Source organism: Chrysemys picta, chromosome 13, assembly GCF_011386835.1.
Source record: "Chrysemys picta bellii isolate R12L10 chromosome 13, ASM1138683v2, whole genome shotgun sequence".
NCBI classification, from domain to species: domain Eukaryota; kingdom Metazoa; phylum Chordata; order Testudines; family Emydidae; genus Chrysemys; species Chrysemys picta.
Window position 1 is genome coordinate 4177493 of NC_088803.1, and position 13968 is coordinate 4191460.

Genomic DNA, 13968 nt, shown 5'->3' on the forward strand with positions numbered 1-13968 from the left:
GTGAGTCACAGAGAGCAGCAGCTGTTGCCACCAGTTAGTTAAACAACATATGCACAAACCTCTTAGGACCCCAAAAATCCAATCCTGTTCTTAAAAGAGGTACATTTTATTAAAAACAAAAAGGAAGAAAATACATCTGGAACTTAGGCTTTTGCTAGATTTTAAAAGAGCAATTCCAAAAATTAAGTACCAAGAATAGCTTTCTTGGGGTCCAGCTTAAAAGTTACAAGCAAACAAAAGCACCTGGGGGCAGGGCCGGCTCTAGTTTTTTTGCCACCCCAAGCAAAAAAAAATGTTGGCTACCGCCCGCCCCCCTTTGCAATTTGTTGTTGTTATCGTTGTTTGTTTTGTTTGTTTGATTGGGTGCGGTACTGATGCAGCATTGGGCAATGACTGCATCTGAATCTGCTGGAGCCGGGTGTATCTGCCTGAATTTCTTATTGAGACAGAGGAGCTGAAATGCCCCATGGGCCACTAGAGCGCCGGAGTAACTCGTGCGCCTGGGATATGTGTGGAGGGGAAATACAGACTAGAGAGGGACATTTCCAGAGGCTTAAATCACCACGAACTTTGCTGCCCCGGTGTCACGCCTGGGTCTCTTGAAGGAAGGCTACGGAGTTGTGCAGCCGCGGTTGGAGGCTGAGCGAGAGACTCAAAAGGGGACAGTTATCTCCTGAGACAGCCCTGGGCTTTCCTGGGCACGCTCCGTAGTTCAGTCTTACTAGGAGCTGGGATGCTGCTTCGGAGCGCTTTCTGGAAACGTGCCATCCCAAGCACGTGCTTGTTTTGCTGGTGCCTAGAGCGGTCCTGCCTGGGGCTTAGCACAGAGGAGATCCACAAGCCAAAATAAAGAAATAAACCTGATGACATCTATTTAAACATTCCCTGTCCCAATGATTCTTTCTAGGTCTGGAAGATGAATTTTCATACCTGGGTCAAGCATTACACAGCATTCCTGCTTATAGCATTGCTGCTCCCTGTCTCCTTCTCCGGAGAACGACGGACACAGGGAAAGTTTCTTTCCCATTTTTTAAAAAGTTCTACCTTCCCATTGGCTCTTTTGGTCAGGTGCCCACTTCCTTTTCTTTTACCTGTGGGCTTGTTAACCCTTTACAGGTAAAACAAGCAGAGAACAGACCAAGAGGGATTTTACGGCTAGATGGCTGTCTGGGTGTCCAAAAAAGGGAGCTCCCCCCCCCCCTTCATTTATCACACCCCCAAATACCTGGAGAGACCCCAGAACTGACCTGCACCGTGTCCGGATTCTCCATCACTAACGACACGGTGTAGTGGGTTTGCCAGCCAGCGGGGAAAGGGCTGGAATGAGTAGGAGAAATCTGGTCCAATAGAGGCACTGCTTACAGCGATGTGCTCAAAAAGCACCTCCCCATCACCAGAGACACCTCCAAAAGCCAAGTGTTCCTGCAACTGACCCACCTGTAACCCAGAGACACCTCCGTGTGTTACTGTGCCAAATATACCCAGTGAGGGGGAACCTATCAGAGCCAGCATTAAAACTAACCTTGCGGAGAACTAGCCTTCCAGGGTGAGTGACACAGAACCTGCACCCCTATGCCCTATACCACCCTCACTCCATATACCTGCACTCCCCACATTCATCCTGGGGGAATTCATGTCCCCCGCAGATTTCTTTGCTTCCCTGCAGAAAAAATGACTTTCTGACAGGGAAGCAAAGGGAAGCTGCCAGAGGAGTCATGTACCACTCCCTAGCAGTGCGGGTACATCATCTCAGGCAGCCGGCAGAGACGTAAATCACCACGGGGCTGGGGACACCCCAGCCAGTGGCTCCTAACTGGCTGCTAGTCCCGTCTAGGCTGGAGGCAGTAGAGGACGGGACTTCCTCTTCCCTGCATGGAGTGACTGGGGCTGTCAGACCCACCCCTAGAAACCTCCCCCATTGCAGGAAGATCAGCTGCCTCCCCGGCTTCCTGCCCACAGCGCTCCTCAGATTGGGGGGAGGGGTCACTGTATAGGGAGCTGCTCCCTCATCCACCCAACCCCTGTGCCTCTGGACTTCCCATACACAGACACCCCTGCCAAGCCTCACTCGGTACATCCACAAACCCCCTAGCTTTACATAATCAAACTCCACCTTACTGAACCTCAACCCCTGCACCAGCCCCCCTGCACCCAGCCCCCCTGCTTCCAGACTCCGACCCCTGCACCCAGGCCAGGTCCCAGTGAGCTCCCTGCACTCAACCCCCCATCTTGATGCCCCACCCCCTACACCCAGGGCGGGTGCAAGGATGTTTCGTGCCCTAGGCGAAACTTCCACCTCCCGCTCCCTGAGTCCTGTGGCAGCTCCCAACCCCCCTCCACCCTGAGGTGCCCCCCGCAGTAGCTCCCCCCTCCACCCTGAGGCGCCCCCCCCACAGCAGCTCCCCTCATCCGCCCTGAGGCGCCCCCCCGGGGCGGGGAGCTGCCGCATGGGTGTGGGGTGGGGAGGCTGCAGGGTGATCTCCCACCTTCGTGCAGCCAGTGGCCTGTGCTCCCCACTGCCATGCTGGAGTAGCAGTAGCTGCCAGCACCGCGTTCTCTGTGCTTGGCTACCTGGTCACTTCTTGCAGATTCCATGGCAAGTTACAAGCACTTGGGAACTAAGCCCTGCATCTCCCAAAGTCAACTGAACGTGAATTGAAAATGTCTTTCTGACCAATGAGTAAATTTGCCTATTAAAAATAGGTTACGAATAAAAGTTAAGTTACAAGTAGAAATAAACCTGTCCTCAGAATGGAAGGAAGCAACTAATGAATTTCTTTCCCCCCCCCCCGCTTTTTCTCTTCCTCTTCTTTCTCTCGCTCTTTATCTCTTTCTTTCTTTCCCAACATTGTTTACGAAGGAGGATGTTGTGTTCTCCTTTAAAAAAATGGGCATTTCCCCCATCTACATATATCAGTTCTCTCAAAGATATGCAAAACTCCCCAATCTTATTTGCTATTTAAAAACGCAATGGTCCAGAGAAGCTGCTTCATTCAATTTGCCAGCGACCTGCTGAATTCACCTTCTAACCAATCCTATGGCTGTGCCCTTACCTGTCTGTAGCTTCATTTTCCTGAGCGGGCTTTCATGTTAGTTAATGATTTATTAATAATTGTGAATATACCATTATAGCTCTGGTCAGAAACTACAGGGGTGAAGGGACAGATTAGAGAGAGAGGGAGAGACAGACATCCAAGCAGCAGACATACAGAGGGAAGGATGGTGTGATGGATATTGCAGAAAGAATAGATAGCCAGAGTGCAGAGAGGAGGCAGAATGAGTGGATGGACGGAAGGATGGGCAGCTCTTGCTAGTGCATGGACAGAGGAGTATTGTTAAAACTATATTTTCAAATTTCTCTTTTTCTTTGTCAGGTGTCCTCTCCGAGGTTGTCCTGACCCAGTCAGGTCCGGAAGTGAGGAAGCCAGGCGAGGCCACTATTCTGAAATGTGCGGTGACGGGAGCTGATCACAGCACATCTATCATGACTTGGATAAGACAGGCTCCGGGGAAGGGACTGGAGTGGCTGGTTTACTACTATTCCCAGGCCAGCATCTTCTACTCGCCTGCCATCCAGGGGCGATTCACCGCTTCCATGGACAGCTCCAGCCTCTATCTGCAGATGTACAGCCTGAAAGAGGAAGACACCGCTGTGTATTACTGTGTGAGACTAGGCGTGTCCACAGTGCTCCAGCCCCTTACAAATACCCTGTGGCACAGAAACAGCTCCCTAAGCAAGGCCACTGTATTATCCTCCTTTAGTCCCCCCATCCCGTCACCTGTGCCATCAGCACTCCTAGAACACAATGGTTTGGCAGGCGCTGTGCTGTGAGCTCTGCTAATCACAGTCGCTCTGATGGTCTCCTTGTTCCCTTGTGCTGCCCGATCTGTTTGTTAGCCCCACCTGATGCCTCTGGTCATAAACGCAGACTGGACACTTTTATGGGCAGGGACTGTCTTTTTTGTTATAGAATCCTACAGTGCCTGGAACAACGAGGCCCCAGTTAAGTGTGATGTTCATAAAAATCACCTAAGTGACTCAGGAGCACAAGTGAAATTGAAGGTCAATGGGACTTGTGTTCCTAAGTCACTCAGGCAATGCTTAAAATAGGAGAAGGAGAAGTTACCCCAAACTTCTATGGCGAGTTACAAACACTTCCCCGTTCTTCATAATTATGGGGACCAAAGATTAATTAAAATAGCAATGATTATGGTTATGGCTGTGCCCAAAATCAACCTCTCACTTTCCAGACCTTCACCAAGGGACAGAGGCACAATGTATGGACAGACAGAGAAGCATGCAGAGGTATTCCGGGTAAGGGAAGGCACTGCCTTGACAGAGAGCAGAAACCTACTGCGGTTAGCACAAAAACCTCCTATGCCCTTCTCCATTCGGCTCATTGCCATCAGTCTCAGCATTAATGAGAGGTTTTGACAGAGAGGAGCATAGATTATAAAGTCTCCACTGCTTTGTCCTTTCCAAATACACATTGATCATGAAACACCCACTATGCTGATGGAGCAGAGATCGCTTTATGCATTGACCAACAATGCAGAAATATAATCTACCTCGAGAGTGGCATCACAGGCTTTTCAAACCATAACCAAGGAAATAAGAAAAGGGAAGAGAGGAGATTATGTCATCAAGGTGTAGCCTGTCCTTGAATTTTGCACACCGCTTCTTGCACACCCCTCTTCCGGCTCCTCCAGAACCTCTTATTGCGGATCTGGCTGCACTTTTCCACACACTTGTTTATTTAGGAACACCTGATCCAAGGCCCCACGAAGTTGCAGGACCACCTGGTTAACCTCCTCCTGGCCAGGGCCAAGGTGGCCATTCGTAACACCTGGGAGACGAGGTTGGCGGGGCGGGCCCTGCGACTGTGGGGCTGTCTTTCGTTCTTTTATCTGCTCACGTATCTGGGCAGAGATCCTCTGGGCAGCGTCCGCCAGCTCTCACGCTGCCTTCGAGGAGCACTGGGTGCTGTCCAGGGTTCTCTGCTCGGTGTCCCCTTCTGGTCCCCTAGTTTTGACCCTTTGACCCCCATGCCTGTTCCCATTATTGCCTTTGCTGTCCCCTGAACTTGGTGGGTTCTCGGTTCAGTAGCTCCTCCCTAGGCTGGGGGAGGGGCTTTTCGCAGTGGGCGAGCTAGCGCCAGCCCACGTCCCAGCGCTCAAAAGGACAGGGGCCTGGAGTGGGTCACAAATATAAGCTAGTGGGCCGGCAGTACCGTACGTTACGCCAGCTAGGGCCAAGGCCGATTCACCATCTCCAGAGACAAACCCAACAACCTGCTGTATCTGCAAATGACCGGCCTGAAGCCCGAGGACACTGCCCGGTATCACTGTGCAAAACACACAGTGAGAGGAAGCCGGGCTGAACTCAGACAGAAACCTGCCCTCGCTGTCTAAGGACAAACGCTCCGCTGGGGGCTGGAGGTCTACAGTTCGCAGCGGAGAGAGCAGTGAGCGGGACGACTCCTGTCTTTAGCTTCCATCCTGTGTGTGTGTCTCTCTCACACACACAGACACACACAGACACACAGACACAGATGCACACAGACTAACCGCACTGTTAGAAGAGGCCAACCCACAACACTCCATTTCCCCCCAACACACTCTGTGCCCCTCACTCCACTGCTCCCCATGTTTTCTCACCCCCTTCCACCTCCCAATACCCCAGGCAGATAGAACCGACATGAACAACCCCAACAACCCGCTGTATCTGCACCTGACCGCCTTGAAATCCGAGGACACCGCCCGGTATCACTGCGCTAGGCACTCAGTGAGCAGAAAGCTGTTAAGCACAGAACAAAAACCGAGCTGAAATGGTAACAACTTTACCAACACGCTGCAGAGGGCAGCAGTGAATTACAGTTAAATACTGCTCTACCAAATTATTTCAGGGATAAGTATTAAGGGCGTGTTGGTGCACATATCATAGGTAAACATGTAGGGATTTCTATCTGTTTTAGTGATATGAGATAAATATTCTTTCAGGTCTTGTACAGCCAATGACACTACTGAGAATAAAGTGCAAAGTTCAATCAGGGACACTAAGAATTGTGCTTAAAGTTAAAGTAGTGTCCGGAATAGAGATGGGTTTAAGCAAATTCTTACATGCTTTCATGAATCAAGGCCTAAGAAATTGTACTAGGGTCTCCCTGAAATCATTTGCATCCTTGAAAATCATCCACAAACCTGCCATCTCCCTTCAGCCATTTGGAATAGCTCAACCCTGCAGTGCTGTGGGATTTTACATAACAGTCTTTGCAACAGATTTCCCACACTTAAATCTTGCTGAGCTGTGCGTCTGAGCGCACTGTATCTTACCCGAGAAAGAACAGGCCCTCCACCAACTAGAGTGTGAGACTGGGATTTTCAAAGGCACCCAACGTGGTGAGGTTTCCAGCTCCCAGGGGATTGGAGTGTTTACATTAAGACCCTTTAAAAACTCCACCCTGTTGCATAAACACAGTGGCAAGGCGGAGCTGTTAAGGTCTCTGTATTGTTAATTTTATCCAGCAGTTCCATAGAAACGTTAGCTTGACATTTTTCTCTGTATTGCTGCCTATTTATAGTGGGTGTTGAAAAGAATCTGAACGGTAATACTAAGAGGAAGAAGAGTGAGACAACACTTCTATGCGACTGAACTGTTTGATTCATACCATTAGCCCCACTCAAAGCCATGCAAGTACTGTACTCTCAGTGACAGTTGCACAGGCCTACAAACCCCTGCAGGGTTATAACCCGAACCTGTAGATAGATTCTTTCAGGTGCCGATTGTCCATTGTTACTGTATGACTTAGCAGAATTCAGTTCTTTGGACTTCTGGGCTACGACATTCAAAGCAGGCTAGGCGGGGATCCACACCCGACTCCCATTCATGTTAAGGTGCTAATCTAATAATAATTCTGTCTTGTAGTCCAGAATTGCAAGGAATAATTTCAAACATAGGTGCTGGACCTAGGGACGTTGGCTTGAAGGTGATTCCTTTATATACAGAGTTTACAGTCTGGTTCAGTGTCTGAGCACCCCCACTGTAAAAATTGTTCCAGCCCCCCTGGTTTCAAATGCTTGCCTCCTTCTTCTCATAGAAGAAGAAAAGGACATTTTCAGTCATTAGTAATAGCACCAACCCCTAGCATTTAATAAAAGCGGTTTTCAGCAGATCTCAGAGCTCTTCACAAAGGAAGGTTAGGATCTCTATCCCAATTTTACAGAGAGAAATGACTTATCCAAGGCAACCCAGCAGACCAAGGAATGAATACTCGGTTTTCCATGGCCCAGTCTAATGCTCAATGCACTGGGACACACAGTGGCAAGGAACTCACAAACTAAGAAGAGACAGAACTCAGCGGCAGGTGAACAATCAATGGTGCATTTTGTCTATGAGATACCCCGAGCATTCTTGTAGAGATCACTGCAGAAGTGATCCTATAAGAGAGACTAGCTCCTCTTCTCCAACCAAGTATCTTTCTTCCTCTGAACTGGACTCCGGAAGGCCTGAGTTTAATGAGGTTGTGGTTTCTAGTGTGTTTTTTTTTAAAGAGGACGTGATGCAAATTCAGTGTCTCGGGGTCCTGCATAAATACTGTGTTCTCCTGGACAGCACACTATGAAAAGGGAGCAGGCCAAGGTCCTGGTGTCTTTGCAGTTACCGTCAGAAACCCCTCCAACACCAGCAACATGATATCGTGGCTGAATCTTCTCTTTGCTCTAGCCGCCCTTCCAGGTAATTCTCCCTTCCCCCACCCCCAACTTCAGTGGGCGACTCCGGGGAAGGTTGGATGTTCTTGTCCCAACCCAAAGCGCAGTGAAGTGAATGGGCATCTTCCCAATGGCTTCTGTGATCTTTGGCTCAGGTCTTGTAGTAATGTGATTCTAAAGTAGCTTTTTCTTCTTTCCCCCACCAGATGTCCGGTCCCAGGTTCTTCTGGTGGAGTCTGGAGGTGGAATTCAAAAGCCCGGCGGATCTCTCCGCCTCTCCTGCAAAGCCTCCGGTTTCACCCTCAGCAGCTACTTCATGGGCTGGGTCCGTCAGGCGCCCGGGAAGGGCCTGGAGTGGGTCTCACTGATATACAACCCTGCTAATAGCCTCAGTACGTTTTACAGTGATGCGGTTAAAGGGCGATTCACCATCTCCAGAGACGACTCCAACAGCCTGGTGTATCTGCAGATGAACAGCCTGAAAGCGGAAGACACCGCCCGATATTACTGTGCGAGAGACACAGTGATCAGAAATCAACTGCAGTGAATACAAAAACCTCTTCCTCAAATCCAAACAGCTCTCGGCGCCAGCAGACAGCAGCAGGCACTGACACAGCAGAGCAGTTTAGACACAGATACATAGATTGTAAAGTCTCCAGCCCTTCATCGGGGCTTCCGTCCTCTGAGAACGCACATTGGCAATTAAAGACTCGCTATGTTGACAGAATAGAGAGAATCGTATTTAGTGGCTGGCAATGCAGAAATAGAATCCGCCTCGGTTACTATGAATAATGAGCTTTCTGCCCTTCAACCTGCCTTGTAAACAGAACTACGAGGAAGAAATGCCAGAGACTTTATATAGAGTCTGTTTGCCGGAAGCTGGGAATGGGCGACAGGGGATGGATCACTCTGTGATTCCCTGTTCTGTTCATTCCCTCTGGGGCACCTGGCATTGGCCACTGTCCGGAGACAGGACACTGGGCTAGATGGACCTTTGGTCTGGCCCAGTCTGGCTGTTCTTATGTTCTTTAGAGTCGTGGTGGACCCGCCCTAGAATTTTGCACACCGTAATTTTGTCACTATCTGCACAGACCTGCAGAAGGCTGGATGGTGCTCCTGGAGCGCATTGTCTCTGTTGAGCGCATTGTCTCTGTCTGCTCTTTAATGGATAAGCACAAGCTGGAGAAGAGTTAAGGATGAGTTTAGTTTGTTTCCTGAGTAATTTCGGACCATTCCTATACACCTGGTGGGTCACCCTGAATACAGCCATTTAGGACACTGTTCAAAGACAAGACCAAGTCATTTTAGTGTGGGATTTTCAAAGGCTCCCAAATGGCTCCAGCTTTCATTTTCGAAACTCCTGTCTTGGGCAGGAGGTGCGTGTTGGAAACCGCTGTGGAGTGAGATTTGGCCAAATTGACAAGAACACGCAGTAAGGAAGCATCGCTTTCAGATTGCCTGTAGGTCATGGCCAAAGACTACTGTCAGGGGATACTTCCCGTTCTGGTTTCACATAGTCCCGTTCTTTGGCTCAGGGTTCTGGTCTCTGCCGTTCCCTATCAGGTCACCTCCTGACTCTCTCAGTCCCCGCATCCACCTCTCGCCTGGCCTGCGCCCCTTGCTGAATTCGGCATCGTTTATTTCCCACCCGCCCGGCTCTCCCCAGATTATGCAAAGCTGCCACAGCCGACTCCCTACTTACGCACTAACTCGGGCATCTCAGCCACAGGCTCCACACCTGGGACTTACCGGGCTGCGTTCCCATCCCATCACCATGCTGGGTCCGCTGAGAATCTGCGTTTTCCTGCTTGGACTCTCATGTGGGTTTGTTTGTTTGTCTGTTCACCTGCCCATTCTCGGTATCTGTGCAGTTCACGGGCTGAGGGGGCTTTTCAGAAGTTCCCACGTTCCCCAGGACCACTCCGAAAGTCAATAGTGCTCGTGCTCCTAAATAACGTGAGTATTTTAGAAAATCCCCTGTACAATTCATCCTGCGTGGGAAGACCAATGGAGTCACGCTAGGGATGTATCAGACCAATATCTACAGAGCTGTCTGTCTCCTTCCCTCAGTTGTATCTATTTAATGTCACTGTTCTTTTTAAACATTTCTTGTAACAGCCACTTTGTTTCTCTCCAGGGGCCCGGGCATAGGTGGTTCTGACACAGTCCAGCCTGGAAATTCAGAAACCCGGAGAATCCACCAAACTGACCTGTATCGTGAGCGGCTTTCATCTCAGCCGCTTTGGAATGAACTGGGTCCGACAGGCTCCGGGAAAGGGGCTGGAGTGGCTTATCGATACATTCCCAGCCTCCAAGGACAGCTCCAATTTCTACCTACAAATGAGCAGCCCGAAAGCGGAGGACACAGCCCGGTATCACTGTGTGAGGGACACAACAGTGAGGAGAAGCCGGTCTGAGCTCAGACAAAAACCTTCCCCCAGTGTTAATTTTAAAAGAAGCCCCCAGCAGGTGGTGCTCCAGAGCTACACACAGCAAGGAGCCCATGGCAGCAAACACACCCAGGCTGGTCTCCCTCCTTTGTCCTCCTTTCCCTGCATCCAACACAGAGCAGAGAAAAAGAGAAAATAAAACAGCACCTGAAACCTGCCTTTACTATTGACTTATTTCTTCAGCCCTCGCAGGAGTGCTGTAGAACTCCCACTGCTCCAGCTGTTCTCAATTGAATAGGCAGATAAAGAGTAGCCACACCAGAGAAGAGCGGGCATCGAACTAGGCCATGGTCCTGTCTCTCTAAGTGGCCAGTACCAATTGCAAAGAACCCTGCTGTGGGAAATTATGGAATCGTCTATTCACAAGGGAATTTCTCTATAACTCTCCTAAGTCATAGGTTGGTTTATCCTATAAAGTAGAGACCTTGAAGGCCCTTCTTCATGCAGTATCTGAGTGTTTCACCACCGTTAGTGAATTCTAAGGTAGGGAAGCATTATTCCCATTTCACAGATGAGGAACTAAAACACTGAGAGATTAAAAGGGAGATTTTCAAGGGGAAAAACACAAGTTAAGGCACCCAACTACCATTGACTTTCAGTGAAAGTCACCCCCCCCCTTTGCTTCTTGTGCCTCTGCAAATCTCTGAACCAATTTGCCCAAGTTTAGAAAGGGTGTCTGCGGCACAAATGAGAACAAGGCTGAAATCTCCTGCGTTCCAATCCAGTTCCCCTTCAACTAGATCATCCCTTCTATGTCCTTTCCAACACCTTTTTGGCCAGAGCCTCATGCTGTAAATCTATGGGAACTAACTCCACAGCATAAGGCAACCTATACACTAGTGGAAAGTATCAGGGGGTAGCCATATTAGTCTGTATCCAGAAAAACAACAAGGAGTCCGGTGGCACCTTAAAGACTAACAGATTTATTTGGGCATAAGCTTTCGTGCGTAAAAAACCTCACTTCTTCAGATGCATGGAGTGAAAGTTACAGATGCAGGCATATATAATGACACATGAAGAGAAGGGAGTACCTCACAAGTGGAGACAAGGCCAATGTAGTCCACTTCCAATAATCATAGAATGTCAGTGTTGGAAGGGACCTCAGGAGGTCATCCAGTCCAACCCCCTGCTCAAAGCAGGACCAATCCCCAGACAGTTTTTACCCCAGTTCCCTAAATGGCCCCCTCAAGGATTGAACTTGGGTTGGTGTTTCCGTGGTATGGTGTGTAGTTGCTGGTATTTGCTTCAGGTTTGGGGGTTGTCTGTAAGCGAGGACTGGCCTGTCTCCCAAGGTCTGTGAGAGGAGGGAACACTCTCCAGGATAGGCTGTAGATTGTTGATAATACGCTGTAGAGGTTTTAGTTGGGGACTGTAGGTGATGGCCAGTGGTGTTCTGTTACTTTCCTTGTTGGGCCTGTCCTGTAGCAGGTGATTGCTCAGAAAGGAGTTTGTGTGTCTCTTATAAGGATGGACCAGGATATGCAAATAGGAGAGACACTTTCCTGTTTAAATCTGTCCCTCTCTCTGCCCAAACTGCACCCAGAGAGACAATACACGGCCCCCTGTGTCTCTGCAGTTACCAGCCAGTCGCCTGAGAACTTTCCAATCCAACAGGAAAATGAGACTTTGGCTCCATTTAACTTTTACTGTAGCAGCTCTGGAAGGTATTTTCTCCCCTCACACCTATTGGCGTGGCAGGGGAACAATCTATTGTTGCTCTTAATATTAATGCGTTGTATAATATCTCTCTATTCCCAGGTGCACGGTCCCAGGTGCTGGTGAAGTCCGGAGGGGATGTGAAAAAGCCTGGAGACTCTCTCCGCCTCTCCTGCAAAGCCTCCGGCTTCACCTTCAGCAGCTACGACATGAGCTGGGTCCGACAGGCTCCTGGGAAGGGACTGGAATGGGTTTCACTCATTTACAGTGATGGGAGCCAACAATATTACACAGACTCAGTAAAAGGCCGATTCACCATCTCCAGAGACAATTCCAACAACCTGCTGTATCTGCAAATGACCGGCCTGAAGCCCGAGGACACCGCCCGGTATCACTGTGCGGGACACACAGTGAGGGGAATCCGGGCTGAGCTCAGACAAAAACCTGCCCTTGGTGTCTAAGGACAAACTCTCCGCTCGGGGGCACTGGAGTTCTACAGCTCGCAGCGCAGAGCAGTGAGCGAGAAAACTCCTGTCCTCAGCCGTGTTTCTGTGGGTACGTCTTCACTACCCGCCGTATCGGCAGGTAGCAATCGATCCCCGAACGTGCTCAACGTCGACTCCGGAACTCCACCAGAGCGAGCGGCGGTAGCGCAGTCGACTGGGGAGCCGCAGCCGTCGACCCCGCACTGTGTGGACCCCAGGTAATTCGATCCAAGATACTTCGACTTCAGCTACACTATTTGCATAGCTGAAGTTGCGTATCTTGGATCGATCCCCAACCCCCAGTTTAGACCAGCCCTGTGACTCTCACACACACAAATGCAGACAGACTAACCACACTGTTAGCAGAGACCAGCCCGCAACTTTCCCTTTCCCCCAATACACTCTGTGCCCCTCACTCCGCCCCTCCCCGCGTTTCCTCACCCCCTCCACCTCCCAATAGCCCAGGCTGAGAGAACCGACATTAAATTGTATGAATGAAAACACGTTATTTAACTCCCCCCCACAGGTGGAGGGTTTCCAAGCTGCCCTAGAGATATTGGCACCTCATGCCTATTATAATTCCTCGGTAGCTCTAGAAAACCGCAGCCTGGGCAGACAGGTTTGAATTCTGGAAGGAGCCTAGCAGCGCTGGACACCCACCTGCCAGGGGCTTTCAATGTTTGTTCAGGGCTAGATCCACAAAGGGAGTTCAGCACCTACCTGCCACCTTATGTGACTAAATCGGACATGCCACCGAGATCCTCAAAGCCTGCACCCTGTAGGCGCCGAAATCCCCTCGGTGCCTGGCTGGTGACATGTACTGGGGCAGAGAGAGCAGGAAAGCGAGTCACTCTACAGCCCAGGGGTTAGGACACTCTCTGGGATTCAGGAGGAGACTCAAATTCCTGCTCTAATGAGCATTAATTACTTATAGCAAGTGCAACAGCCTTGCCTCAGCCATGTCCCCTGGTGAGCTTCGCCCTTAATGTATCATTCCTAGACACCCCGCCCCGCACACACACAATTCCATCTTAAATAACTACACTCACACCCCAGAAACCACACACCAAAGGAAAATAGAGAGAGCAGCATTCCAGGAGAGAAATAAACCTGAGTTTCTTATTGTGGCTTGCAGTGATCATTACAAGCAGAAGTAGGGAACAGACAGTGATACCCTTATGTTGACTAGTGAATACACTAGTGAATAACCCGTCTGGTGGAAGCCAATATTAGTGGGTGTTGAGGTATTTCTCTATGATTCATTAACCTGGGACAAATCTTGTTCCGGCCTTATATATCCCATGGCGCTACTCAAAGACCCAGTGAGCTACTGTCTCCCCTAAAAACCCTTGAATAGCTCAGCCCCAGCTCTCAGATTTTACAAACCAATCTCTGCAAACGTTCGTCCACCGCTTACGGGAACTGGGCCTGGCACCTGAGCTCACTGCCTCCAACCTGGGAAATAATATTCACAGCGTGACTGAGCACCATGGCGCCTCTGGGGCTACGACTTTCACAGCAGAGGGGATCCTGACCCCAAATCCCCACTAATTTTATGTTGCTGGTAGAATAATAATAAATAATGATTCTGTCTCTTAGTGCAGCATTGACAGAGTTTAATGTACTGTCTCCCATTCTTCTTATAACGGAAGGAAGAAGATTAAGAA

At 49.7% G+C, this 13968-nt stretch overlaps 1 gene segment (V, D, J or C); it reads left to right on the plus strand.

The window, feature by feature from the left end:
* The window catches only part of LOC122173242 (Ig mu chain C region secreted form-like), a 1717225-nt gene that overhangs the window by 783575 nt on the left and 919682 nt on the right, over positions 1-13968 (plus strand).